Here is a 26,126-nt window from a genome sequence, read left to right on the forward strand (position 1 = left end):
ATATTCTAAGAAGGACACCCAAGAAGGAAAGGAAAGGAGGAAGGCAAGGATGTATCATCATATTTGCTTGAATACATATTTTTAAATATCTCTGGAAGGATACATAAGAAACCAGAAAGAGTGATTGCTGGGACTTCCCTGGCAGTCCAGTGGTTAAGACTCTGGGTTTCCACTGCAGGGGACTCAGGTTCCATCCCTGGTTGGGGAACTAAAATCCTGTATATTGAGGGGTGTGGCCAAAAAATTTAAAAAAAGAAAAAGAAACAGTAGTTACCCTTTGCAGGTGGGGATGGAAAATGAGGGTTTCCCAGGTGGCAGCAATGGTAAAGAACCTGCCTGCCAGTGCAGGAGATGTTAAGAGACACAGGTTTGATCCCTGGGTCAAGAAGATCCCCTGAAGAAGGAAGTGGCTACCCACTCCAGTATTCATGCCTGGAGAATCCCCATGGACAGAGGAGTTTGGCCGACCACAGTCCATGGGGTTTCCTGATGTGAAGAGCCAACTCGTGGAAAAGACCCTGATGCTGGGAAAGATTGAAGGTGGGAGGAGAAAGGGACAACAGAGGATGAGATGGTTGGATGGCTTCACCGACTCAATGGACATGAGTTTGAGTAAACTCCGGGAGTTGGTGATGGACAGGGAGGCCTGGCGTGCTGCAGTCCATGGGGTCACAAAGAGTCGGACATGACTGAGTGACTGAACTGAACTGAACACGGGGAGGCTGATCAAGGATGCCTAGAGAAGAGGAAGGAGTTGGCAAGAAGACACAGACCCCATTCCCAGTGCGAGTCTGGGGTTCCCACAGCATAGTCACTGGAAGGGAGTATGGGAGGACCAGCTGCCTGCTGGCTCTGCAGAACTGAAAAGAAATCTGATCTCATTTTGGACCTCAAGCTTGTAAGAGAGTTGCAATTGTTATCTTGTGCCTGCTGCCTCTGAAATGGCCCTTGGATCTGGGCTTTCTTCATCTCTCACCTTGCATACTCTAACCACCTTTCAGTTGGCTTCCTTGTGCCAAGGTTCTAATTCCTTCAGTCCGTCCACCAGTCTTTAAATTTCTTTGTGGAAGTGAAAACCTGATTGTGCCCATCCAGGAGGGTCCCCAAGGATAGTATCCTTCCTCGATTTCCCCTGGAGCATGTGATAACACCCCAATTCCTTCTAAGTCCTTGGGGGACCCTGTCACTCTGCCACTCGCCCTGCTCCACCCACACCTGGCTGCTTGTGGGTTTCTGGGTGGCCCATTCTGTCATGTTCTGTGGCTTTCCATACGCTGCCCCTTCCTTTCCACTTCTGCTTAGTCACCCTGGAAAACTGCATTCTGTCATCGGGATTTGATGGAAATGTCATCTTGTCTCTGTGACCCATGATCGCTCCTCTTTTGGGCCCTAATCCTGACCTCAATCACTCCACAACACTTTGAACACATTCCTATTTGTATTTACTTTTGTAAACTTATTGTTTTTACATTTTTATCAGATTCTTAGCCTCAGGAGAGCAGGAGTTATGCCTTATTCATTTTTGTATTTTCAGTGTACAGAAGATACTTGAGTTATACATGGATGAGGGCCTTGTTCCGAATCAAATCCTCAGGATTGGCCACAGAGAAGAACTGCTAAGGTACCCTGAGGTTAAGCTTGTCTTCCAGAATTCTGTAAACTTGGCTCTGTCCCTGTCTAAATAATGATGAAGTTTAAACACTGCAGTTGGCTCTGTCCCTGACTAAACAATGATTGGAGTTTAAACTCTAGCCAAATAAATCCTTAGCTCACTTTTTTTTTCAAATGCTTAAGTACTGGAAGGAGATGTGGCCTTATACCAAGCAGCAAAGGAACAGAGTGGTTTTGTGTGCTGTGTGAATGCACGGGAAGTCAGGGCACGTCTCATTCCCTAGTAACAGCGCAGTGATACCGTAGCAACAGGTAAGGCCCAGTGGCAACCATGTGTGGATAGATTCACTCTGGGGGAACTCCAAGGAGTAACTAGTAGTGTTTTCATTTCCAGCTTGGAAAGCCAAGTGCAGTTTTCACATGGTACTCCTCTCTGTAGGGTAGTTATGGCGACTGTCAATGGAATTATAAACTGCTGAGATGAAACCCCACAGAGCTCTTTATAGCATAGTTTTTGTGATTTTTTAAAATAGCAATAAAATACACATAATGAAATTGATCATTTTAACCATTTAAAAGGTATAGTTCAATGGTATTAAGTACATTTACAATGTTGTTTAACTACTATTTCCAGAACTTGTTCATCATCCCAAACAGAAACTTTGTCTTCATTAAACTTTTCATTCACCTCCCCCTCCAGCTTCTGATAACCTCCTTTCTAACTCTATGAACTGGCCAGTGCTATGTACCTCACGGCTTTCCCAGGTGGCTCAGTGGTAAAGAATCTGCCTGCCAGTTCAGGAGATGTGGGTTCAATCCCTGGGCTGGAAAGATCCCCTGGAGAAGGAAAAGGCAAAGTGCTCCAGCATTCTTGCCTGGGAAATCCCAAGGACAGAGGGACGTGGCAGGCTACAGTCCATGTGGTTGCAGAGAGGCAGATATGACTTAGCAACTAAACAACAACATACATAATACTCATATGGGTAGAATCATATAATATTTGTTCTTTTATGTTTGGCTTATTTCGCTTAACATAATGTTTTCAATGTTCGTCCATTTTGCAGCATGTGTCAGAACTTGGTTCCTTTTTATGAATACTACTCCACTGTATGGATATACCACAATTTGTTCAACTGCTCATGCATTGATAGACATTTGGGTTGTTTCTCCCTTTTAGCTGTTGTGAAGAATGCTGCTATAAACAATGGCATACAAATACTTTGAGCCTTTGTGGTTAATTCTTTAGGGTATATACCTAGAAGTGCAATTGATGCACCGTATGATAATTCTAGTTTACCTTTTGAGGATCTGCCAAACTATTTTAAAAGCAGCTACACCAGTTTACATTCCCAGAAACAACACTCATGGTTTCTTTATATCCTTGCCAACGTCTGCTGTTTTCCCGTTTTTTTTGGTAATAGCCATCCTAATGAGTTTGGTAGTTTTGATTTGCATTTCCTTCCTGATTAATGATGTTGGGCATCTTTTCATGGGTTCATCGGCCCTTTGCTTATCTTCTCTAGAGAAATACCTACTTAAATCCTTTGCTCATTTTTTAAATGGGTGTTTATTTTTCTCTTGTTGAGTTATAGGAGTTCTTATACATTCTGGATATTAATCCATTTCCGATAAGTGATTTGGAAATACCTCTGGAAAATGTTAAGATTTTATCTAAAAGAAAGTAGTAATGTTATATTTACAAGCCAAAGTGGTGATGCCCAGGCTTTCCAATGCTAAAATGAAAGCTATGTCACCAGCCGGGAGAGGAACTTCCCTCCTGTCAGCACCTCGGAAGTGGGGGCAAGTGACCAATAGCAGCAGGTGGCAAGAACGGGAGCCCAGCAAGGTCAGGCTGGGAGGGTAAGGATGACCAGAGTGGGAGTCTTGTTTCAGAAACTCGGAGGGTCAAGGGAAAGACCTGGGTTCCCCCTTCCTGTGCCCCCTGCCACCACGGATGTTGACTAGAAAATTTCTTCTGAACCCTCCTCCCAGAGCCTACTCAGAAACATCACTTACAGAATTTGCCACCTGGAGAGAGAACTCCCCCACCCCAACCTCTCACCTCCTAATTCTGTTCCCCAGTCAGGAGTCATGCAGTTATTTTAGGCCAAGCTTTCTTTTCACTTTGTTTCTGGGGCCTCATGCATCCGAGGCTGACAATGGAGCCGGGGATAAGATAGCTGAAAGACCCCATCTCCCCTAAAAGAGAGCTGCAGTTAAGAACAAGGGCTCAGGTGTTCATTGTAGCGCCATGATTGAGCTCAGTTTTTGAAGACAATGATGACATTTGAATCCCGAATCCCCTGTTTATCGGGCCTGTGATCTTAGGGAGTCACATCTCTGTGCCTCTTTTTTTTGGTATACCAAAGCGGGATAATAATAGGATCGACATCAGAAGGCCAAGGTGAGGATTAAATGACAAAGTTCCTGGAATGTGCTTAGACCAGGGATGGCACGTTGTGAGGGCTTAATAAGCATTAGCTATTATTATCCTCACTCCCTCCAAGGTTCCTGTTTAGCTCTGGAATTGGCATGTTCCTGGGAGTGACCCTAGATGTTGTTCCACCTGTGAATTTCTTCTCTGCACTTTTCCCAGATGACTGACTGCATTTCCTGCGAATAGGAGGCGATGCTCCCGAGGGTGTCCAGCACTGGATGACATCAGAAACTGAGTCAATGTGCCTAGGCACAAACCTAAAGAAGAGGGTGTCCGAGGGAAGGTGAATCACTCAGCCCCACCCTCTCAGAGCACCGACAGTGCTATGTGGAATTTTCCTTGGCCATCTACGATAGCATCATGTTCACCTGGGAACTTGATATCATTTTGGTGTTCTAGCCCAAAGTCAGTTATGGCAGCAGCAACCCAGCCACAGATAGGTCTGGCACACCCAGGAAGAGACGCTTGAATGCATACCCTGACTCAGTCCAGAATCACCATAGCAGCATAACTGAGAGTGTGGGTATGAAGCTTAGGCAGCCTAGATTTCTATTCAGGCTCTGCTATTCATCAGTTGTGTAACATGGGCAAGGAGCTTCACCTCTTTGGACCCCAGATGTTATCATCTATAAAATGGAGATCAGGGTATTACCCAACTCACATTCTTTTATGAGGATAAAGAGAGTCAATAGGTATATAGGACCTAGAACTGGTGTATAGTAAGTGATCTCTTAAAAACATATGAAACAGGCTTCCCTAGTGGTCCAGTGGTTAAGAATCTGCCTGCTAATGCAAGGGACACAGGTTCGATCCCTACTCTGGGAAGATTCCACATGCCACGGAGTAACTAAGCCTGTGTACCACAAGTACTGAAGCCCAAACACTCTAGAGCCCATGTTCTGCAGCAAGAGAAGACACCACACTAAGACCATGAGAAGACCATGAGAAGACCATGCACTGCATCTAAAGAAAGCCCACACACAGTGACAAAGACCCAGCTCAGCCAAAAATAAATAAAATTCTAAAAAGTACATGTAATGCTCTGAATTCATCAACCACTAACCACACAGTAATGGGAAAGAAATGAAACTATCAAAGAGAGACAGATGGAGAGGGTGACCCCCTATCCACCAGGCAGCACGTCTGGCTGTGTGGCGAAAGAGAAGATAGCGAGGTACCACGCCTCAGGGCAGGCACTCAGCAGAGTGGTTACCGACACTATTGTGGGGAGACACCTGCACAGTGGGGTGCGGGGAGCTAGCTGAAGTTCGGAAGGAAATAGAAGCCCCACTGGGGCTTTACAGAGGCTAGGTATTGGAAGGTGTCCAGGACAGGGGCATTCATTCCATTCAAAACATCTTGGAAGAAGACCAGCTTATATTCGCACATGACTGAAGCAACATCAACTTCATTGTTTGTTTCCACCAGCCCTTAGCTGGGAGATTGTTGTTGTTTAGTTGCTAAGTTGGAGTGTGTTGCCATTTCCTTCTCCAGGGGATCTTCCCCACCCAGGGATCAAACCCGTATCTCCTGCATTGACAGGTGGATTCTCTATCGCTTGGCCACCAGGCAAGCCCAGAGGCAGGAGATTCAGTTCAGTTCAGTAGCTCAGTCGTGTCCGACTCTTTGCGACCCCATGAATCGTAGCACGCCAGGCCTACCTGTCCATCACCAACTCCTGGAGTTCACTCAGACTCACGTCCATTGAATCAGTGATGCCATCCAGCCATCTCATCCTCTGTCGTCCCCTTCTCCTCTTGCCCCCAATCCCTCCCACCATCAGAGTCTTTTCCAATGAGTCAACTCTTTCCATGAGGTGGCCAAAGTACTGGAGTTTCAGCTTTAGCATCATTCCTTCCAAAGAAATCCCAGGGCTGATCTCCTTCAGAATGGACAGAATGTGGTCCACTGGAGAAGGGAATGGCAAACCACTTCAGTATTCTTGTCTTGAGAACCCCATGAACAGTATGAAAAGGCAAAATGATAGGATACTGAAAGAGGAACTCCCTAGGTCAGTAGGTGCCCAATATGCTACTGGAGATCAGTGGAGAAATAACTCCAGAAATAATGAAGGGATGGAGCCAAAGCAAAAACAATACTCAGTTGTGGATATGACTGGTGATAGAAGCAAGGTCCTATGCTGTAAAGAGCAATATTGCATAGGAACCTGGAATGTCAGGTCCATGAATCAAGGCAAATTGGAAGTGGTCAAACAGGAGATGGCAAGAGTGAACGTAGATATTCTAGGAATCAGCGAACTAAAATGGACTGGAATGTGTGAATTTAACTCCGATGACCATTATGTCTACTACTGCAGGCAGGAATCCCTCAGAAGAAATGGAATTGCCATCATGGTCAACAAGAGTCGAAATGCAGTACTTGGATGCAGTCTCAAAAAGGGCAGAATGATCTCTGTTCGTTTCCAAGGCAAACCATTCAATATCACAGTAATCCAAGTCTATGCCCCAACCAGTAACGCTGAAGAAGCTGAAGTTGAACGGTTCTATGAAGACCTACAAGACCTTTTAGAACTAACACCCAAAAAAGATGTCCTTTTCATTATAGGGGACTGGAATGCAAAAGTAGGAAGTCAAGAAACACCTGGAGTAATAGGCAAATTTGGCCTTGGAATACGGAATGAAGCAGGGCAAAGACTAATAGAGTTTTGCCAAGAAAATGCACTGGTCATAACAAACACCCTCTTCCAACAACACAAGAGAAGACTCTACACATGGACATCACCAGATGGTCAACACCGAAATCAGATTGATTGTATTCTTTGCAGCCAAAGATGGAGAAGCTCTATACAGTCAACAAAAACAAGACCAGGAGCTGACTGTGGCTCAGATCATGAACTTCTTATTGCCAAATTCAGACTGAAATTGAAGAAAGTAGGGAAAACCACTAGACCATTCAGGTATGACCTAAATCAGATCCCTTATGATTATACAGTGGAAGTGAGAAATAGATTTAAGGGACTAGATCTGATAGATAGAGTGCCTGATAAACTATGGAATGAGGTTCGTGACATTGTACAGGAGACAGGGATCAAGACCATCCCCATGGAAAAGAAATGCAAAAAAGCAAAATGGCTGTCTGAGGAGGCCTTACAAATAGCTGTGAAAAGAAGAGAAGCGAAAAGCAAAGGAGAAAAGGCAGGAGATCACATTAACACAAATTCAAAAGCCCTTCCCTGGCTCTCTACACCTCGGCAGCTTCCTCACTGGGTTAGCAGAAGGCAGTGGCCGAGGGTGCTGCCTTCTACCCTCCTCATCAGGCACATGTGGTCTTCTCACCTCTGCTCAGTGTTCCAGCAGCACTTATACTTGGCCCTGTGGTTTCAGGTGCCACTTCTCAGGTCTCAGACCCCTTCTGGTTTTGGCGCGTTGGCAATGATTGCCTTCCCAGAACAGCTGGCATATCCCAGAATCCACTCTCGTTAAATTTATCAGCCTGCAGCAGCAGCACAACCTAATGCTGAAAAGCGCAGGGCTTGCAAATCAGATGAGAGTTCAAATTTGCTTTCAGTTCCTAGTGGCTGTGTGAGTTTAGGCAAATGACTCCATCTCTCAGAGCCTTGTTGTTGTGCAGTCACTTAGTCGTGTTCAACTGTTTGCAACCGCATGGACTGCAGCACGTCAGGCTTCCCTGTCCTTCACCATTTCCCTGAGCTCACTCAAACTCATGTCCATTGAGTCAGTGATGCCATCCAACCATCTCATCCTCTATCATCCCCTTCTCCTCCTGCCTTCAATCTTTCCCAGCGTCAGGATCTTTTCTAATGAGTTGGCTCTTTGCATCAGGTGGCCAAAGTATTGGAGCTTCAGCTTCTGCATCAGTCCTTCCAATGACTATTCAGCACTGATTTCCCTCGGGATTGACTGGTTTGATCTCCTTGCAGTCCAAGGGATTCTCAAGAGTCTTCTCCAACACCACTGTTCAAAAGCATGGGTTCTTTGGCGTTCAGCCTTCTTTATGGTCCAACTCTCACATCCATACAGGACTACCGGAAAAACCATAGCTTTGACAAGACGGACTTCAGAGCCTGTAACAAAAGGCTGTTTCCCTGTCAACAAAATGGGAATCGCCTGCATCTTCCAGCATTGAGGTGAGGATTGCGGGAAATGAAGGAGAAGTGTTTAGTGCATACTTGGCAGAGTGAGGGCTAGATAAAATGCAAGCTATTATTAGCTGGCCCTGCCCAGCACATCTAGGCCCTGCAGCTGCTCTTTTGAATCCCCACCCCTGTTCCTTCATTTCTCCCAGGCACCAGGTTTCAGGATTAGCGTTAATTACTAATGTGTTGACATCTGGGTGGGGCACAGGTATGTTTAAAATTGCAGACCAGTTTATGACAAGCTATTTCAGCAGTGCAGATTGTGGGGCGCCACTGCCCCAGGCAACCAGTTGCTGCTGTTTGGGGAGGTAATTTGAGTTGAGGCCAGTGTGGGGACACGGTGGCAGGGTCCCAAATGCTGGGCTCTGTGGTTGGCATGGGGGAGTACGCTGACCTGGGCAAGAACTCTAAGGGAACCCACCCACAGGAAGGGGGGATCTGCCTCCTCTCTGTTCTTCATGTTCCAGTTGGGTAACTTTCGAGGGTTGGGGACAGCTGAGCCAGAAGCAGGAGGTACTAGGATTTGGGTTTTTGTAGTGTTTTTCTTTTTTTTTGGCACCAGGGAAACCAGACTTTAAACAATTGTTGTACCCACTCTTGCAAAACAAAAACCACCACCACCATGACCGCAACAAACCCAGGTGTCTTTGCCCACCCTGAGCACAGTGTCAACCTCTGAAGGCGTCACAGACACAGCCACTCTGACGAGGGGTGCTGATGTTGGGTGACCTCTGACAGGACTGGAATGAGCTCCACTTGTCTTCCAGGCAGAAACAAAAGAAAAGAGAGTTTGAGTCCTCTAGCTCCAAGGAAAACAGTCTTTTATCTCGTTGAGGTCAGTCCTCCCTTCTTGCCTAGCACAAAAGGGTCAAAGGTGCCCAGGCTTATCTCTCAGCCAAAGCCAGCTTTTCTTTGCCGAAAGCGAGCTTTCAGAACTGGGCACTCTTGGCTAGTTACAAGTGAACCAGATCATTCTTCCTGGAATCCCCTGGGGGCCAGTACCCTTGGGGCCTAAAAGCCCCCAAAACTCCTTCCCAGCAGGAAGCATGGAGCTCCAGCCCCTAGTTTCATGAAAGTTGGTGTAACGTGGCTGCCGTGTGCACTATATCACACTTCCTGTATGGAATCCAAACTGGAGACTTCTGTTGAAAGGGGGCAGAGGAAAAGGAAAGTGGGAAACTAGGAAAAGCAAAATTCCCTGCGGCATTTCTAAGTGGGGCTGTAATTACACACACAGATGTATTATCTCCTCTAAAAATGAAGTCTGTAACTTCATTTTTTATTTTTTGGCTTGAGATTGACCTTCCCCAAAAAATCTCCTAAGAGAATCCCTAGTTTTGGTTTCCTCTCTTTCTTTCCCTTTCCCTCATCTGTCCTTAGAGTCTTCTGTTTTGCTCCCCTCCACGGACATTTTTGGAGGCCAGCAAATCAGCCCTACTAGGCAATAGCAGAGCTCAGATGGGGAAGTGAAGATGGCTGGACAGACAAACCCTGCCTCAGCTTCAAATCTCACACAGTACTCCCTGGGGGCTCAGTGGTAAAGAATCGATCCTTGGGTCGGGAAGATCCCCTGGAGAAGGAAATGGCAACCCACTCCAATATTCTTACCTGGAGAATTTCTTGCACAGAGAAACCCGTGACAGCCCATGGGGTCGCAGAGTCGGACACGACTGAGCAACTAAACAATAATTCTAACAGTTGATGCCTCTCTCTGGGAACAGCAAGAGAAGTAGTGAGCCACTGGCTTGTGAGTCGTTTCATGGCTTTAGTGTTCAAGCCTGCCAGCTGTCTGCAGGTCTCTTGGGGTGGTCTCAGAAGCAGCCCACTTGACCCAGGCCTCTGCTGTGTCCCTTCTACAGAGGTCTGCAGTGACTAGAGTGCTGACACCAGGACACAAGCAGTTACAACACTATGGGGAAGCCCGAGTACAGTGTACAAGGGCCCTGGGCTGGCAGCTCCCTAATGACCAGGCAACACGCAGCTGAGCCCAGGAGACCTGGAAAAGGGACAACAAAAAGAATCCAGAGTCTCCCCATCCCCAAGTCCTTAGGCGTGTGAAATGAAATTCATATTTCATGGCAAGACAAGAAAAATCTAAACCTACAAATTCTCTGGGGGAATTCCTTAGCAGTCCAGTGGTAAGGACTCCATGCCTCCACTGCAGGGAACACAGGTTCAGTCTCTGGTTGGGGAATTAAGGTCCTACAAGCCGTGTGGCATGGCAAAAAAAAAAACAAAAAACACCTCTATATATTGTGTATCTGCATTAGGCATCAACCAGACACCCTTCCACCCCACTCCCAACCCTCACCAATTAGCAGCAATACCTGCTTAGCCATAAAGAGCAACATTCTCTGAGCATCAACAACTCCTTAGAGATAACATTCTTTCTTGATCTTATAAGGGGTAGTAAACCGTCAATAATAAAACATTTGATGTATCATCATTCCTCTGTCTCAGAAAACTTATGTGTCTTGGCTTTCAACTAGTGCAACGGTTCTTGGAGCTTTCTGAGATACTCTTCTCAACTTGTAATCCTCAAATTTGGCTCAAATAGAATTTTCCATTCCTTTCTTAGATTGATTAATTTTTCATCAACATGTACCTTCTTTAAGAGATGGTCTACAAAGTAGAAACTTCTCCTCATAGAGGGGCTGGGCTGCATCTGAGGGCTCCCTACCCTGAGGGGAGACTCCAGAATCCCCTTGGCCTGCAGGGAAGCAAGATCTAGAATTTCCCTGGGACTTCCATGGGGGCTCAGACGGTAAGGTGTCTGCCTACAATGCAGGAGACTCAGGTTCAATCCCTGGGTCAGGAAGATCTCCTGGAGAAGGAAACAACCCACTCCAGTATTCTTGCCTGGAAAATCCCTTGGACAGAGGAACCTGGTAGGCTACAGTCCATGGGGTCGCAGAGTCGGACACGACTGAGCAACTTCACTTTCTCCTGGGTCATTCAGTGCATCTCAACTTCAGCTTTGGAGAAGAGGCACCAGAATGGTGTGAAACTCCTCCCCTGCCTCCGTGTATCTGCTCCCACACAAGAAGAAGAAAGCTTTCCTTCTCTTACCTATGGGACCCCTGGACACAGGTGGCTTTAATTTATTTCTTCTTTTTCTGTGAGTATTAGGAGCCAGAACATAACCAAACCAGGAAGTTTGTTGTTATTGCTATGAAACCTTTTTTTTTTTTTTACATTTAAACAAAGGCAAACAAAGGTGACTCATTGGAAAAGACCCTGATGCTGGGAAAGATTGAGGGCAGGAGAAGGGGGTGACAGACGATGAGGTGACTGGATGGCATCACCAACTCAATGGACAGGAGCTTGAGCAAACTCAGGGAGATAGTGAAGGGCAGGGAAGCCTGGCATGCCTCAGCCCGTGGGGTCGCAAAGAGTCAGACACGACTTAGCGACTGAACAACCACAAGGGCATAGAAGAACTTCTCCAAAACTTTTGCTCAGAGAACCAAACTTCAACTTCAACCCTTGAAGGATTCTTGGAATATTGTTCAGGTGGGGACAGAATCCCCACTTATCCCACAGGGTTTTTGAACTGCCTGGCCCCTCCACACATGCCAAATAGACAACGTGTCCCAACCCAAGAAACTGAAAGGCTCGTGAAGCTCAATCAAAAAATTATTCGAAAAAAAAAAATTATCTGAGAGGCTTCCCTGGTGGTCCAGTGCTTAAAAATCCACCTTGCAATGCAGGAGACCCCAGTCCGATCCCTGGCTTGGGAGGACCGCATGTGCTGAGGAGCAATTCGGCTTGTGGGCCACAACCACTGAAGCCTGCTAGCTCGAGACCCTGCTCCACAAGAGAAGCCACCATGATAAGAAGCCTGCACGCTGCAACTAGAGAATAGCCCCCTCTCGCCACAGTTAGAGAGAGCTGGTGCACAGCAATGAAGACCCAGCACAGCCATAAGTAAATAACCATTATCTAAGAAGAAACAGAAAGAGTAACAAGACTGCAGAGGGCCATGATGAATCACACCAACAGCAGCTCACATTGTTTCCCCTGCAGGCACTGTGCCCACGCTGCTAACGGATTATCCCAAATTGACTATCACCACACCCTGTTTAGCCCATTTTACAATTCATGAATCAGAGACAGGGTAAGATAATGGCCCAAGGTGAAGTTCTGCAGTCACTTAGCCAGGTTCCAATCCTGACTCCATCAGTACTTGTCAGTGCGGACCTTAGGCAAACTACCTAACTATCCCCTGCTTCAGGCTCATCTGTTGTTCAGTTGCTCAGTCGTGTCCAGCTCTTTGTGACCCCATGGACTGCAGCACGCCAAGCTTTCATGTCTTTCACTCTCTCTTAGAGCTTGCTCAAACTCATGTCCATCGAGTCGGTGATGCCATCCAACCCTCTCGTCCTCTGTCAACCCCTTCTCCTCCTGCCTTCAATCTTTCCCAGCATCAGGGTCTTTTCCAATGAATCCATTCTTCACATCAGGTGGCCAAAGAATTGGACCTTCAGCTTCAGCGTCAGTCCTTCCAGTGAATATTCAGGATTGATTTCCTTTAGGATTGACTGGTTTGATCTCCTCATGTAGATGGGGGGTTAATAATATTAGCACCTGGAGTTGCTTCAAAGAGGGAGATAGACACAAAATGTTTTAGGGCAGTGTTTGCACACAGTTTTTATCATTGCCACCTTGTTGGCCTAGCTGGCAAGCCAGAATTAGGCCCAAGTTATCCAGCCACCAAGGACTCTGGCTCCGGACTGTGCAGGTAGATTTGAGGAAGCAAGGAGCCAGGGCCTGCTGACAAAGCCCTAACATAGCCTGACTCCTCCAGCTCCAGGCAGCTCAAGCTGGTCCAGGTCTCCCCTCTCACACGGAGGTGGAGCCGAAGTTCAGACACCCTCTGACTTGTCCAGCAGCACTGAACTTCAAATTCACAGACAAAACCTGCAAGTGTACATCTTTCCCTGGAGCCACCAGCCAGCTCGTGACGCAAAACCCTGCTCCGAGAACCGATTCTGAGAGGCCATTGCTGTACCTTTCAGCCTGGTGTCCTGCCAAGCCCTGTGCTTGAGGCGGCCTCATTCTCCGGCTCTGGCCTCTCAGGCACCACTCTTTTCCATGAACAATTCAATGAGTTCTTTCTTCAGCCCAGCCATGCATCAGTGAGGCCCGACACGGGCTTGGCTCACCACCTCCAGTCAGTGGGATTGCTGGACTCCAGACACAAGTAGGGGTGGCCCCCTGCCTTCTGGGGGCTGGTCTTTCCTGGGTATTCGTTGGGCTGGTACCCTCACCCTGGTAACTACTCCCAGGGACTTCTGTGATGGTTGTTAAAGCAACCGCTCCTCCCCCTCCGCCATCCCCACACCTCACTGTCAGGCTGGGTTTTCCTTGATCTCAGGGGAAATAGACCTAGAATCCAAGCTCATGTTGCTGCTTCATGGAGAGGCTCAAAGGATATCAAGGAAAACCCAGCCTTTCAAGGTGGTTGTGAGGTTTGGCGATATTTATGTAGACTGGTTAGCACATGGCCTACAAATTATAGACATGCATTAAATAACCTAGATCGGGGTCCCCAACCCAGGGCCATGGACAAGTCTGGTCCGGGGCCTGTTAGGAGTCAGGCTGCACAGCAGGAGGTGCGTGGTGGACAAGCTTCTTACATATCATAATGTATAATAAATTTAAAGTGCACAATAAGTGTAATGTGCTTGAATCATCTCAAAACCACCCCCCACTCCATCCGTGAAAATACTGCCTTCCACCAAACTGATCCCTGGTGCCAAAAAGGCTGGGGACCACTGAATTAGGATGCTATATTTGCCATGCAATCAAGCTAAAAGCTGAAAGAGTGATTGGATAACTTCCCTAAGGTTCAAGAGCTCTCAAGAAGCACTGAGCACTGAGATTCACTCCAGGTCAGCCTGAGCCAGAGCTTTCATGCATTTCCCCCAGATTGCTGCCTTTGCCATAGGGGTTCTGGGGTAGGGAAAGCAAGAAAGATCTGGAAATGAGGTAGCCTGATTTCCATTTTGACTTCCCTAGTGGCTCGGATGGTAAAGCGTCTGCCTACAATGAGGGAGACCTGGGTTCAATCCCTGGGTCGAGAAGATCTCCTGGAGAAGGAAATGGCAACCCACTCTAGTATTTTTGCCTGGAAAATCCCATGGACGGAGGAGCCTGGTAGGCTACAGTCCATGGGGTTGCAAACAGTCGGATTTCCATTTCCTGACCCAAGCTACAAGAGGTGGGAAAGCACTTTCCTCACCCCAGCACAGGGCCTGGCATCATCAGCTCCCAGCAAACACTGAATGGGGCCAATGAGAGCTGTGATCAGGTAAGCTGCAGCCAGGCCTTGGCAGTACAGCAGAACACCCACACCACAAGTACTATTTTATCTTTTCTAAACGCTCATCATTTGCTTCTTCCATAAGGATCTTGAATCAGGAGCCTAGAGGAAACTGTAATTACATAGTTTGTTTGGGAACCATTACTTTTAATTTAGTTATTTAAAGAGACAAAATAAGAGTCCCCATGAGATGCCTATAAAAATAAGATGGGCATAAATAATGTACAGTCGCTAAGTCATACATAATTTACAATTCATGCTTAATGATTTTTTTTTTCATTCTAAGATTCTTAAACTTTAGACTTACATTTGGAGGCTAGACAGGATCTTGACATTTTTATGATCAAGACCCCCATTTTTCAGATGGGTAAGTTAAGACACAATATCATGTGTCTTGTCTAAGGCCGGGATCCATGGTGCAACAGAGCTGGTTAGAAGGCCAGGGTACTTCCTATAGGTCACAATTTTTCAAATTGTGGAGAATAAGCCACTAACAGGTAGTAAAATTAATTTTATGTTACAACTAACTTTTTTTTAAAGATATTTTTAATAGAAATTAAAAATTTCATCTTTTAGAGCAGTTTTAGGTTAACAAAAATTTCACAGAAGTGACATTGGTTAATTGACGAACAGTTACTGATACACGATTATTAACTAAAGTCCACTGCTTAGGTTAGGGTTCACTGTGGTATCCTATGGGTTTGGACAAGTACACAAGTGTCATGTGTCCATCATTCCCATATCATACAGCATAGCCTCACTGCCCTAAAACTGTCCTGTGCGCCATCTAGTCATCCCTTCCCCATTCCTCCTGGACCTCTAATTCAATTTTTTACACACAAGATAGAAGAGAATAAAAAAAAAATCATAGTGCATACCTCATAGCATGGATATTAGTTCATGAAACTTTTAGCTATTTGTAAATACATATGTATTTGGGTTAAAATATAAAATATATTTCTTATTATGGATTGAATAGGGAAAAAAAAAAAAAAAGCTTGACAAACGTGGCTCTAAAGTATCTTTTACTTAAAATTCTAGGGAATAAATCCAGAAAATGAATACACAGATGGGACATTTCATATATGAAACCAAAACAAGAAAAACATATAACCAAGAGACATTAAGAAAATAAACAAGCATACACAAATGCTCTGAAGGATGAGTACCAAGAGGTCAGCAAGTTGCTGTTTTTCCCCAAATCAGTTTTGATTTTAGTTTTTCCACTGGGACTGCAAATCATTCATATTTGAAGACTTTAATGATCTCAGACTTTAAGGCTCCCCTGGCGGCTCAGACCATTAAGAATCTGCCTGCAGTGCAGGAGACCTGAGTTCAATCCCTGGGTCAGGAAGATCCCCTGGAGAAGGGAATGGCTACCCACTCCAGTATTCTTGTCTGGAGAATCCATGGATGGAGGAGCCTGGCAGGCTACAGTCCATGAGGTCCCAAAGAGTGACTATCACTATCACTTTTTAAGGACCTCAGAGGATAAGATACGGTTAAGTGTGGAGGGGTGGGGGAGCGGGTAGGAGCAAGGGCTACACTCTTGCACATTGATTCTGTTCAAAGTTTCTAAAAATGTTAGCTCTGGATGGTGATCAACAGGGAAAAATTTCTTTTCTGGAGGGTTTTTGAGGTTTGTTTGGCTCTGCAGCTTCACAGTTCCTACGTTTTCATTAGAAACATCACGGAACAGGGACTCTGCTGTATTTAACTTCATGTCACGCCAGGTGTCTGAAGAGTTCTAAAAAATTTGAACTTACATGTGAATTAAGAGTCCTCTATTTTTAAAAATCTCCTTTCCATGTATATCAGTGCTTCATCTGTCCAGGGGACGTGTGGAATCTAGAGACACCAGGGTATCTCAGAGAAAATCCTGATTTCAAACTCGGAATCGCATGGGCCTGTTACGTGGCCTGCAGGTTTGAATCCCAGGTCCTACTACTGATCTCTGTGTGAGCCTGAAGAGGAATTCTCTCCTAGTATGCTTAAGAGTGATATATAAAAATTCCATATTAAGTGATGCTAAGATTATATTAAGAGCTGCTCTTTCTATGAGTAATATGCTGAGCTAAGCCTTTTGCATGTGCCTCTAATCCCATCAAGAATCCTATGACATGGAAATTATTGTACTCATTTAACAGTTGAATAAACCTAATCTCAGAAAGCTTAAGGAGCATGCCTAACATCACCCAGAGAGATAACGCTTAAGGAAGATTGGAACCCATGCCAGAAAGAGCCTGGGCCTATTCTTCTGGGTATGCTCAGGGCCTAACACATGGCTTGGTAAGCAGTACGTGCTCAGTAGATGTTTCCTGAAGGAATGACTGATGGATGTGCAGGCACAGCAAAGATTTGGGGATGGGTAAGACACTACAATGGAGAAGGCAATGGCAACCCACTCCAGTACTCTTGCCTGGAAAATCCCATGTATGGAGGAGCCTGGTAGGCTGCAGTCCATGGGGTCGCTAAGAGTCGGACACGACTGAACGACTTCACTTTGACTTTTCACTTGCATGCATTGGAGGAGGAAATGGCAACCCACTCCAGTATTCTTGCCTGGAGAATCCCAGGGATGGGGGGGCCTGGTGGCCTGCCGTCTATGGGGTCGCACAGAGTCGGACACGACTAAGGTGACTTAGCAGCAGCAGCAGCAGCAAAACACTACAATGCCAAAGAATGCTCAAACTACCACACAATTGCACTCATCTCACATGCTAGTAAAGTAATGCTCAAAATTCTCCAAGCCAGGCTTCAGCAATACGTGAAACATGAACTTCCAGATGTTCAAGCTGGTTTTAGAAAAGGCAGAGGAACCAGAGATCAAATTGCCAACATCTGCTGGATCATCAAAAAAGCAAGAGAGTTCCAGAAAACCATCTATTTCTGCTTTATTGACTATGCCAAAGCCTTTGACTGTGTGGATCACAATATACTGTGGAAAATTCTGAAAGAGATGGCAATACGGACCACCTGACCTGCCTCTTGAGAAAGCTGTGTGCAGGTCAGGAAACAACAGTTAGAACTGGACATGGAACAACAGACTGGTTCCAAATAGGAAAAGGAATACATCAAGGCTGTATATTGTCACCCTGCTTATTTAACTTATATGCAGAGTACATAATGAGAAATGCTGGGCTGGAAGAAGCACAAGCTGGAATCAAGATTGCTGGGAGAAATCTCAATCACCTCAGATATGCAGATGACACCACCCTTACAGCAGAAAGTGAAGAGGAACTCAAAAGCCTCTTGATGAAAGTGAAAGTGGAGAGTGAAAAAGTTGTCTTAAAGCTCAACATTCAGAAAACAAAGATCATGCATCTGGTCCCATCACTTCATGGCAAGTAGATGGGGAAACAGTGGAAACAGTGTCAGACTTTATTTTTGGGGGCTCCAAAATCACTACAGATGGTGACTGCAGCCATGAAATTAAAAGACGCTCACTCCTTGGAAGAAAAGTTATGACCAACCTAGATAGCATATTGAAAAGCAGAGACATTACTTTGCCAACAAAGGTTCGTCTAGTCAAGGCTATGGTTTTTCCAGTGGTCATGTGTGGATGTGAGAGTTGGACTTTGAAGAAGGCTGAGCACCAAAGAATTGATGCTTTTGAACTGTGGTGCTGGAGAAGACTCTTGAGAGTCCCTTGGACTGCAAGGAGATCCAACCAGTCCATTCTGAAGGAGACGAGCCCTGGGATTTCTTTGGAAGGAATGATGTTAAAGCTGAAACTCCAGTACTTTGGCCACCTCATGCGAAGAGTTGACTCATTGGAAAAGACTCTGATGCTGGGAGGGGTTGGGGGCAGGAGGAGAAGGGGACGACAGAGGATGAGATGGCTGGATGGCATCACCAACTCCATGGACGTGAGTTTGAGTGAACTCCAGGAGTTGGTGAAGGACAGGGAGGCCTGGCGTGCTGCGATTCATGGGGTCACAAAGAGTCGGACATGACTGAGTGATTGAACTGAACTGGAGACACTACTACGGGTACTGCAATAATAATATATATACAATATAATAACATAATATACTACTACTACTTCTATAGCTGTCATTCATTGAACACATTTGTGACAGACACTATGTTAAAGGCTAATATATGAAGAATGTTCATAAAGGAATTAACATGGTATATGTCAGTGTTACTAACATTGTTACACATCACTTTAAAGGGAGTTATTATTATAGCAAAAGAGCAGAAAGTTAGGCTCTCTTCCAATCCACACACTTGGTGTTTCTTTGGAACCATATTGAACAGGTGCCACCGAGGGTCAGCCCTTTCAGCTGTGAACCAACTCCAAACTGGTTTCTCCTTCCCTCTCTTTTTCAGATCAGATCCTCGCTCAGTCGTGTCCGACTCTTTGCGACCCCATGAATCGCAGCACACCAGGCCTCCCTGTCCATCACCAACTCCCAGAGTTCACTCAGACTCACGTCCATCGAGTCAGTGATGCCATCCAGCCATCTCATCCTCTGTTGTTCCCTTCTCCTCTTGTCCCCAATCCCTCCCAGCATCAGAGTCTTTTCCAATGAGTCAACTCTTCACATGAGGTGGCCAAAGTACTGGAGTTCCAGCTTTAGCATCATTCCTTCCAAAGAACACCCAGGGCTGGTCTCCTTCAGAATGGACTGGTTGGATCTCCTTGCAGTCCAAGGGACTCTCAAGAGTCTTCTCCAACACCACAGTTCAAAAGCATCAATTCTTCGGCGCTCAGCCTTCTTCACAGTCCAACTCTCACATCCATACATGACCACAGGAAAAACCATAGCCTTGACTAGATGAACCTTTGTTGGCAAAGTAATGTCTTTTTCAGGTGGGTGCAATTACAACACGCTGTGTTGGTTAATCCCTGTATTACATAAGGAGCCCTCCGTGTGCTTTTTGGTGTGAGGGAGGAAGGGGGTTGGGTTTTCTGTGCTCGCACCTAGTTTGCATAACGTTCTCTTCTCTTTGGGGCTGAATTGAGAAAGAAGCCATGTGGTCTGGTGGCCACAGCTGGAAGGAGAGGGTGGTGACTCAGCAGGGCTCTGAGTGGAACAGCGCAGGCAGCTCTGAGGAGCATCATAGTCGGCTTCCCCTAAGCCACATGGGGGCTGAGAGAGGTCTGAGCAGAACCAGCCTGACAGGCAGCCTTGGCGGGGAGTAAGGAGAGCAAGAAGCTTGTCTGTGGTGGGACCTGGTCAGGCTGTATCTGTGGCCTCGGGGATCCCGTGAGGAAGTTCTGGGGAACAGGACCATGTGGCATCATCCTAGTACTGAAAGTTCTTTGTGATCCGTAATAGCATATTTTTAAAGTGGGAAAGTACCAGGTATTGTTCATGGGTCCAGGTAAGGTCTGAAGCCTATAGCCTCGAAATTAAATTTCCAGATGGTAAGGAATCCTTCATGAAGCATGTGCCACAGGTAGGAATATTACACATATTTTTAGAAATAGAGCACTTCATCACAACCATAAGCTTTCAATCTGGCAGTCCAAATACTGAACTCAGTATCAGTGTACTTTGAAACGGGACTCATAAAAGTAGAATACGAAGTCACTATTGCCTCTAATGACTTCAGAGGGTTTTTCATCAAGTATTCTTACAGAAGAGATCTAGAATGTATTCATTCACTCAATCTTCAATTTATTATCCTTTAAAAAAATACCTGTATTATCTGAGGTAAAGTTGACAGTGACCTGAGTAGATAGAGATCTTGGGAAAGTCTGTAAAACTTGAAGAAAAATTCCTTGTCTGTATTCTAAGAACTTTAAAAAAAATTCACATGAGAGAATGTATAGAAAGTTTTTGTTAAGTGGTAAAACACGATATGAAGTTATTACATTTTACCTGTTAAAGAAACGGAGACACAGAGTGAGCATAAAATTTCCCCAAAGTCATAATGAGCTAAAAGAGAGGGTCAAAGATAGATATAAATTCAGGTGACTGGACACATTACAGGTTGGAGTTAGTTCAGCAAAACAACTTCCTTTTTGTAGCCAGGATGTGGGTGACTGTAAGAAGCATCCATCTAACTGAGGTAAAAAGGGGTACTTACTAAAAGTATACAGGCTTTCCAGGTGGCTCAGATGGTAAGGAATCGCCTAGAGACCAGGCGACCTGGGTTCAATCCCTGGGTCAGGAAGATCTCCTGAAGAAGGGAATGGCTACCCACTCCAGTATTCTTGCCTGGAGAATTCCATGGACAGAGGACCCTGGTGGGCTACAGTCCACAGGGTCACAAAGAGTCGGACACGACTGAATGACTAACACCTTCACTTCACCACTTCACTAAGAGTACACAGAGATCTCACAGGCCCCAAGGACAGAAAGCAAACTGTTGCTCGGCTTCATTCAAATTGGCCAGAGAACTGAGGAGCCCTGAGAAGCAGGGTAGCTCTTCCCTATGTCTCTTTGTCCCTGCTTCTGCACCAGCTTTCACCTTCCTCCATTTTCCCTTCACCGTTTTGCTGTTCACCCTGGACCTCCACCATGGCCACTAAGCTCCAGGATCCAGATTCAACTAAAAACACCCACTGAAGTTCCTCAGGGAGAAAGGGACTAGCCTGGCTCTTCTGAGAGAGAACCTGGCCACACGAGTCATTTCTGAGCAAATGACTGGGTTTGTTCCTGCTGGTTCCGGTGTGTGCCATCCCAGGTCCAATCAGCTGTGCGTTTCCCCACCTCCACCTCCCTAGCAGTCCCATGATCTTACGTTATCTCATGCAGCTCTATCATCCGGAGAGCTGTGGGTGGCAAGGGTGCTAAATTGCCTGGCTGGATGTTATCACATAAAGAAAGGAACTATTTATAGGGAGACTTGTACTTGGGATGATATTATGATGTATTTCAGTTATGAAATAGAAGACCCAAATTTCCTGGTCCAAAAAAAAAAAAAATCGTTTCAAGGGAATTCCCTGGCAGTCCAGTGGTTAGGAACCCACACATTCACTGCCGAGAGCCTGGGTTCAATCCCTGGGCAGAGAACTAACATTCCGCAAGCCACATGGCGCAGTCAAAAAAACAACAAAACAATTCATCTTAATATCATTTTGGGCTCCGAAGATAGATGTATATGTCCATAAGATATGGCCACAAATAACTGTAACACAAGACAGTCTATGAAAGCCTCTTTAAAAAACTTTTAAGAAACTTACAAAAGTACATGGAAGCATAAAAAAGGATTGTAGGGGTTAATGACAGCCTTTCTTTAAGGTGTGCTACTTTGGCATGTGGATTATTTTGCACCAAAGGCAATGGAGACCTTGCAGGCTCAAGAGAAACTACTGCCCCTCCCTTAACTACCTGCTGCTGCTGCTGTTGCTGCTAAGTCGCTTCAGTTTGTCCGACTCTGCGAGACCCCATGGACTGCAGCCCACCAGGCTTCTCCATCCATGGGATTCTCCAGGCAAGAACACTGGAGTGGGTTGCCATTTCCTTCTCCACTTAACTACCTAGAAGAATTAAAATCGGGGATTTTTTCCCAGAAAAAGAGTTATTACCAAGATAAATTTTATCTAAGTGGCCCTATCTCTATGGCAGAGTAGACAACTAATTCCCAGCCATGTACTCTTCTTCTTATCATCCTGGAAACTCCCTCCTCTCCTTGGAAGTTCCTATTCCATTGCTCAGCTCCTTTATGCCTCATTCTGTGTTTCTGTCTCAACCTTTCCTGGATGTGGGGTTTCCGTATGTACAAGTTAAGATATTATTTTATCTTGTTCTCCTGTTTTACGTCAATCTCATTGTTAGACCAGGGTAGAGTTAAGCTTTTCCTCCTCTCTGGCAGTTTTATAACTCCTGGGGGAGCCAGGGGCTTCCCAGGCAAGGAATCTTCCTAGTGGTAAGGAATCTACCTGCCAATGCAGGAGATGCAAGAGATATGGATTCGATCCTGGGCCTGGGAAGATCCCCCAGAAGAGGAAATGGCAACCCACTGCGGTATTCTTGCCTGGGAAATCCCATGGACAGAGGAGCCTAGTGAGCTTCACTCCATGGGGTCACAAAGAGTCAGACACGATTGAGCAGAAACAGGCACAGGGGAGGCAGCAAACTTTCCCTGAGTAAGTGCTGTTTAAAATATGTCTTGAAGTGCTCATTACATTTTTACAGAGTGAGGTGGCAGAGGTCAGGAGGACACACGTGAAGCAGTGGGAAAGGATAATTGGAGGAGTGAAACTACGAGTGTTCTGAGAGGGCAAAAGCTTTCATGTGGCTGAAGAGCAGGGTGCAGGAGGGAGAAAAAGAAGCCAGCATGAGCTGACTGTTCTCAAGCGTATGCCAGACGTTTTCAGATGTTGCCTCACTTAGTCCTTTCAGCAGTCCTTGAGGTGGCGCCTATTGCCGCTATCTTATCAAGGGTTCTGAGGCCAAAGACCTTCTCTCCATCTTCATACAGTGCTGAGGGCGAGGGGGAGAGGATGGCCGAGAGTAGATGAGGGGAAGTTGTCCACCAGGTAACCAGTCCACACTCAACTCTGGAGGCACTGGGACGGAAGTCATGCAAGAATTCTGAGCAAGGAATGGCATGATTGCCTCTGACTTTTAGAAAAACAATACTACTGGTAATGGGAGAATTAAATACAGTACTTTTTCTCTCCTTCATTCAATTAAAAATAATTAATATATTGAAAATTTCCTGTGGGACAAGACTATACACCAAACCCATGGGGAAAATGTTTAGGATTAACCAAATCTCATGAAATTTACAATCTCTCTCTGTGTGTATATAATATAGCTTATATATGCCTTTCTCTACATACATATTTAATTAATTTAATTAACTGGTTGATTTTTGGTTGTGCCATGATGCTTGCTGGATCTTACTTCTCCAACCAGGGATTGAACCAGGGACTTGGCACTTGTGCCAAGTTCCAACCACTGGACCCCCAGGGAATTCCCTCTATATATTTTATAACATACACACACACACATACAGAAAAGTATATAACAGGAGAGTTAAACATTTATATTTTAATCATCTTTTAGCTCACAAAAACAGTATGACAAGATTTTTCTTTTAAAATAGTATCTGTAAATTCTGGATATGAATCCTTTATTAGATATATAATCTGCAAACATTTCCAACCATTTTGTGAGTTAATTTTTATTCTGTTGATAGTGTCTTTTGATGCACAAAAGTTTTTAATTTTCAAATTTGTCTGTGTGTTTTTATTTTTTTTTCCTGTTTTTTTGTTGTTATATGCAAGAAACCACTGCTAAATCCATTGCCATGAAGATTTTTCCTAATTTTTCTTTAAGTTTTTCTTTTTTTAGTTTTAAATTTTACATTCAGGTCTTTGATCCATTTGACTAATTTGTGTTTGTGTGTTTTGACTGAATGAGAATTTTTATTACTTCTATGTAGCCTTTTCCAGCTTGGCAATGGGCTTTCCTGGTGGCTCAGCGGTAAAGAATCCTCCTGCAATACAGGAGAGGCGGGTTCAATCCCTGGGATGGGAAGATCCCCTGGAGAAAGAAATGGCAACACACTCTAGTATCTTTGCCTGGAGAATCCCATGGATAGAGAAGCCTGGTGGGCTACAGTCCCTGGGGTTGCAAAAGAGTTGGATATGACACAAAATAACACAATGTCCACTGACTTTGGACCAAGGAAGTTGCCGCCCCAGTGATGGCAGATCTCATCATTTCTGTCATTGTAACTGGTCCTGATGGCTTCCACCAGCTTAGCCAGAGTGCCCTTGTCTTGCGAGTTGACTTGTGTGAAGGCAACTGTGCAGGTCTTCCTGTGGACCACACACCCTACCCAACCTGTCCTTCTCCTTGATGATACAGGAGGGAACCCCCATCTTACAACACAGGGCAGGCAGGAAACCCACCAGTTCAATGGGATGCATGTCATGGGCAACCACCACCAGCTGAGCCTTCTTGCTCTCCTCCAAGGTGGGGACAGTATCAAAGTCTGCTCAAAAGATAGGTGGCTCTTAGTGGGGACGTCCCCTTGGCCTGCAGTTTTTGTCTCGGCTGAGGCCAGCAACTTATGCTTCCTCTCTTACTTCATCTCTGGTCTGCACTTGTGGGCTAGCTTAAGTAGCTGTCTGGCAGTCCAAGACCTGGCTGAATTGAATTAATCACAGGAGGCACTCTCAGCCGCTTATATAAGGTACTACATGTCACTGCAGCAGAATGCAGCAGGGTCACTTTATGAAGCGGGTGAGGTCCCTTTGGGGCTGGATGTCCAGTTCACTTTCTCAGCCTCCTGATTCTTCACGACAGCAGGGGCCTGGTCTATCTTTTGCCCCTCAGCCTTCTTTCCCCCCGGCATCCTAGTGGAGAGCCCTTGAGCTAATTTTGTCTATGGGATAAAGTAAGGTCCAACTGCATTCTTTTGCGTATAGATGTACAGTTTTCTTAGCACCATTTGTTAAAGAGACTGTCCTTTTCTCATTGAATGATCTTGGCATCTTTGTTAAAAATCATTCTTTCTGGGTTCTCTATTCTCTTCCACTGGTCTGTATGTCTGTCCTATGCCAGTACCATATTGTTTTGATTATTGCAACTTTGTAGTTAAGTTTTGAAATCCAGAGGTGTGAGTCCTTCAATTTTGTTATTTTTCAAGGTTTTTTTTTGCTATTCTCTTGAGATTCCATACGAATTTTAGGATGGATTTTTCTATTTCTGTCAAAAAAAAGTCATTGAGACTGATAGCAATTACATTTGAATCTGCAGATTGCTTTGGGTAGTATTTACACAGCATTTTGAATGTACTAAATGTCACGAAATTTATACTTTTAAATGGTTAATTATATCCTATGTGAATTTGAGCTCAATTAAAAAAAAAAAGATTGGGCAATTATATCTGAAGAGCAGGTATGTATGTGGCATGAGGCAGCTGGAAGGTAGAGGAGGTTGTGATCAGAGGGAGGAATGTTGGGATTAAAGGCCCCAGTACTGTATAGTTTAGAGCTGGTGAGGGCCCCTGGAGTTAGGCAGTAAAAATGGATAAGGTGATCCAAAGCTTATCTACAAAGACCCTGACTTCACAAGGTAATTCAAGACAGCAACTTCAGGAGCTTTCCTGGTGGCTCAGTGGTAAAGAACCCAGCTGCCAATGAAAGAGACGTGGGTTCCATCCCTGATCTGGAAAGATTCCACATGCTGCAGAGAAACTTAAGCCCGTGTGCCACAACAATCGAGCCTGTGCTCTAGAGCCCGCAACTACTGAACCCGTGTGCCACAACTGCTAAGGCCCTCGCTCCCTGGAGCCTGTGCCCCACAACAAGAGACGCCATCGCAACAAGGAGCTAAAGAGTAGCCCCCGTTCACCACAACGAGAGGAAGCCCACGCAGCAACAAAGACCCAGCACAGCCAAAAGACTGCAACTTCAGAAGGATACACGCCCAGCTAGGGATGGTGGTCATCACAGGAGTCGGGTGGGGACAGCTGGGATTATAGGGGAATTTTATTATTATGTCAATGGTATCTTTTTAAAGAGAATACTGAAAGCTTTTTGAAAAGCTATGATACAGGAACTATAATTGAGGAAAAGAGGACAATGACCTAAGTCCCTTTAAAAAAAAAAAATCATCGTGGGAGTGGCAGGAAGGTGTTATGTGACACATGGGTAGGGGTATGTGTGGGCCAGCTGGCTTCATCTCTTCTTTAGTCTGGCAGTAATACTGGTGAGCCGG

The 26,126-nt window shown here is 45.4% G+C and overlaps 1 pseudogene; it reads right to left on the reverse strand.

The window, feature by feature from the left end:
* Positions 1-23,963: 23,963 nt before the first annotated feature.
* LOC109568253 (large ribosomal subunit protein eL8 pseudogene) lies at positions 23,964-24,759 on the reverse strand (annotated as a pseudogene).
* Between the last annotated feature and the right edge of the window lie 1,367 nt (positions 24,760-26,126).

Source organism: Bos indicus, chromosome 14 (assembly GCF_029378745.1).
Source record: "Bos indicus isolate NIAB-ARS_2022 breed Sahiwal x Tharparkar chromosome 14, NIAB-ARS_B.indTharparkar_mat_pri_1.0, whole genome shotgun sequence".
NCBI lineage: Eukaryota > Metazoa > Chordata > Mammalia > Artiodactyla > Bovidae > Bos > Bos indicus.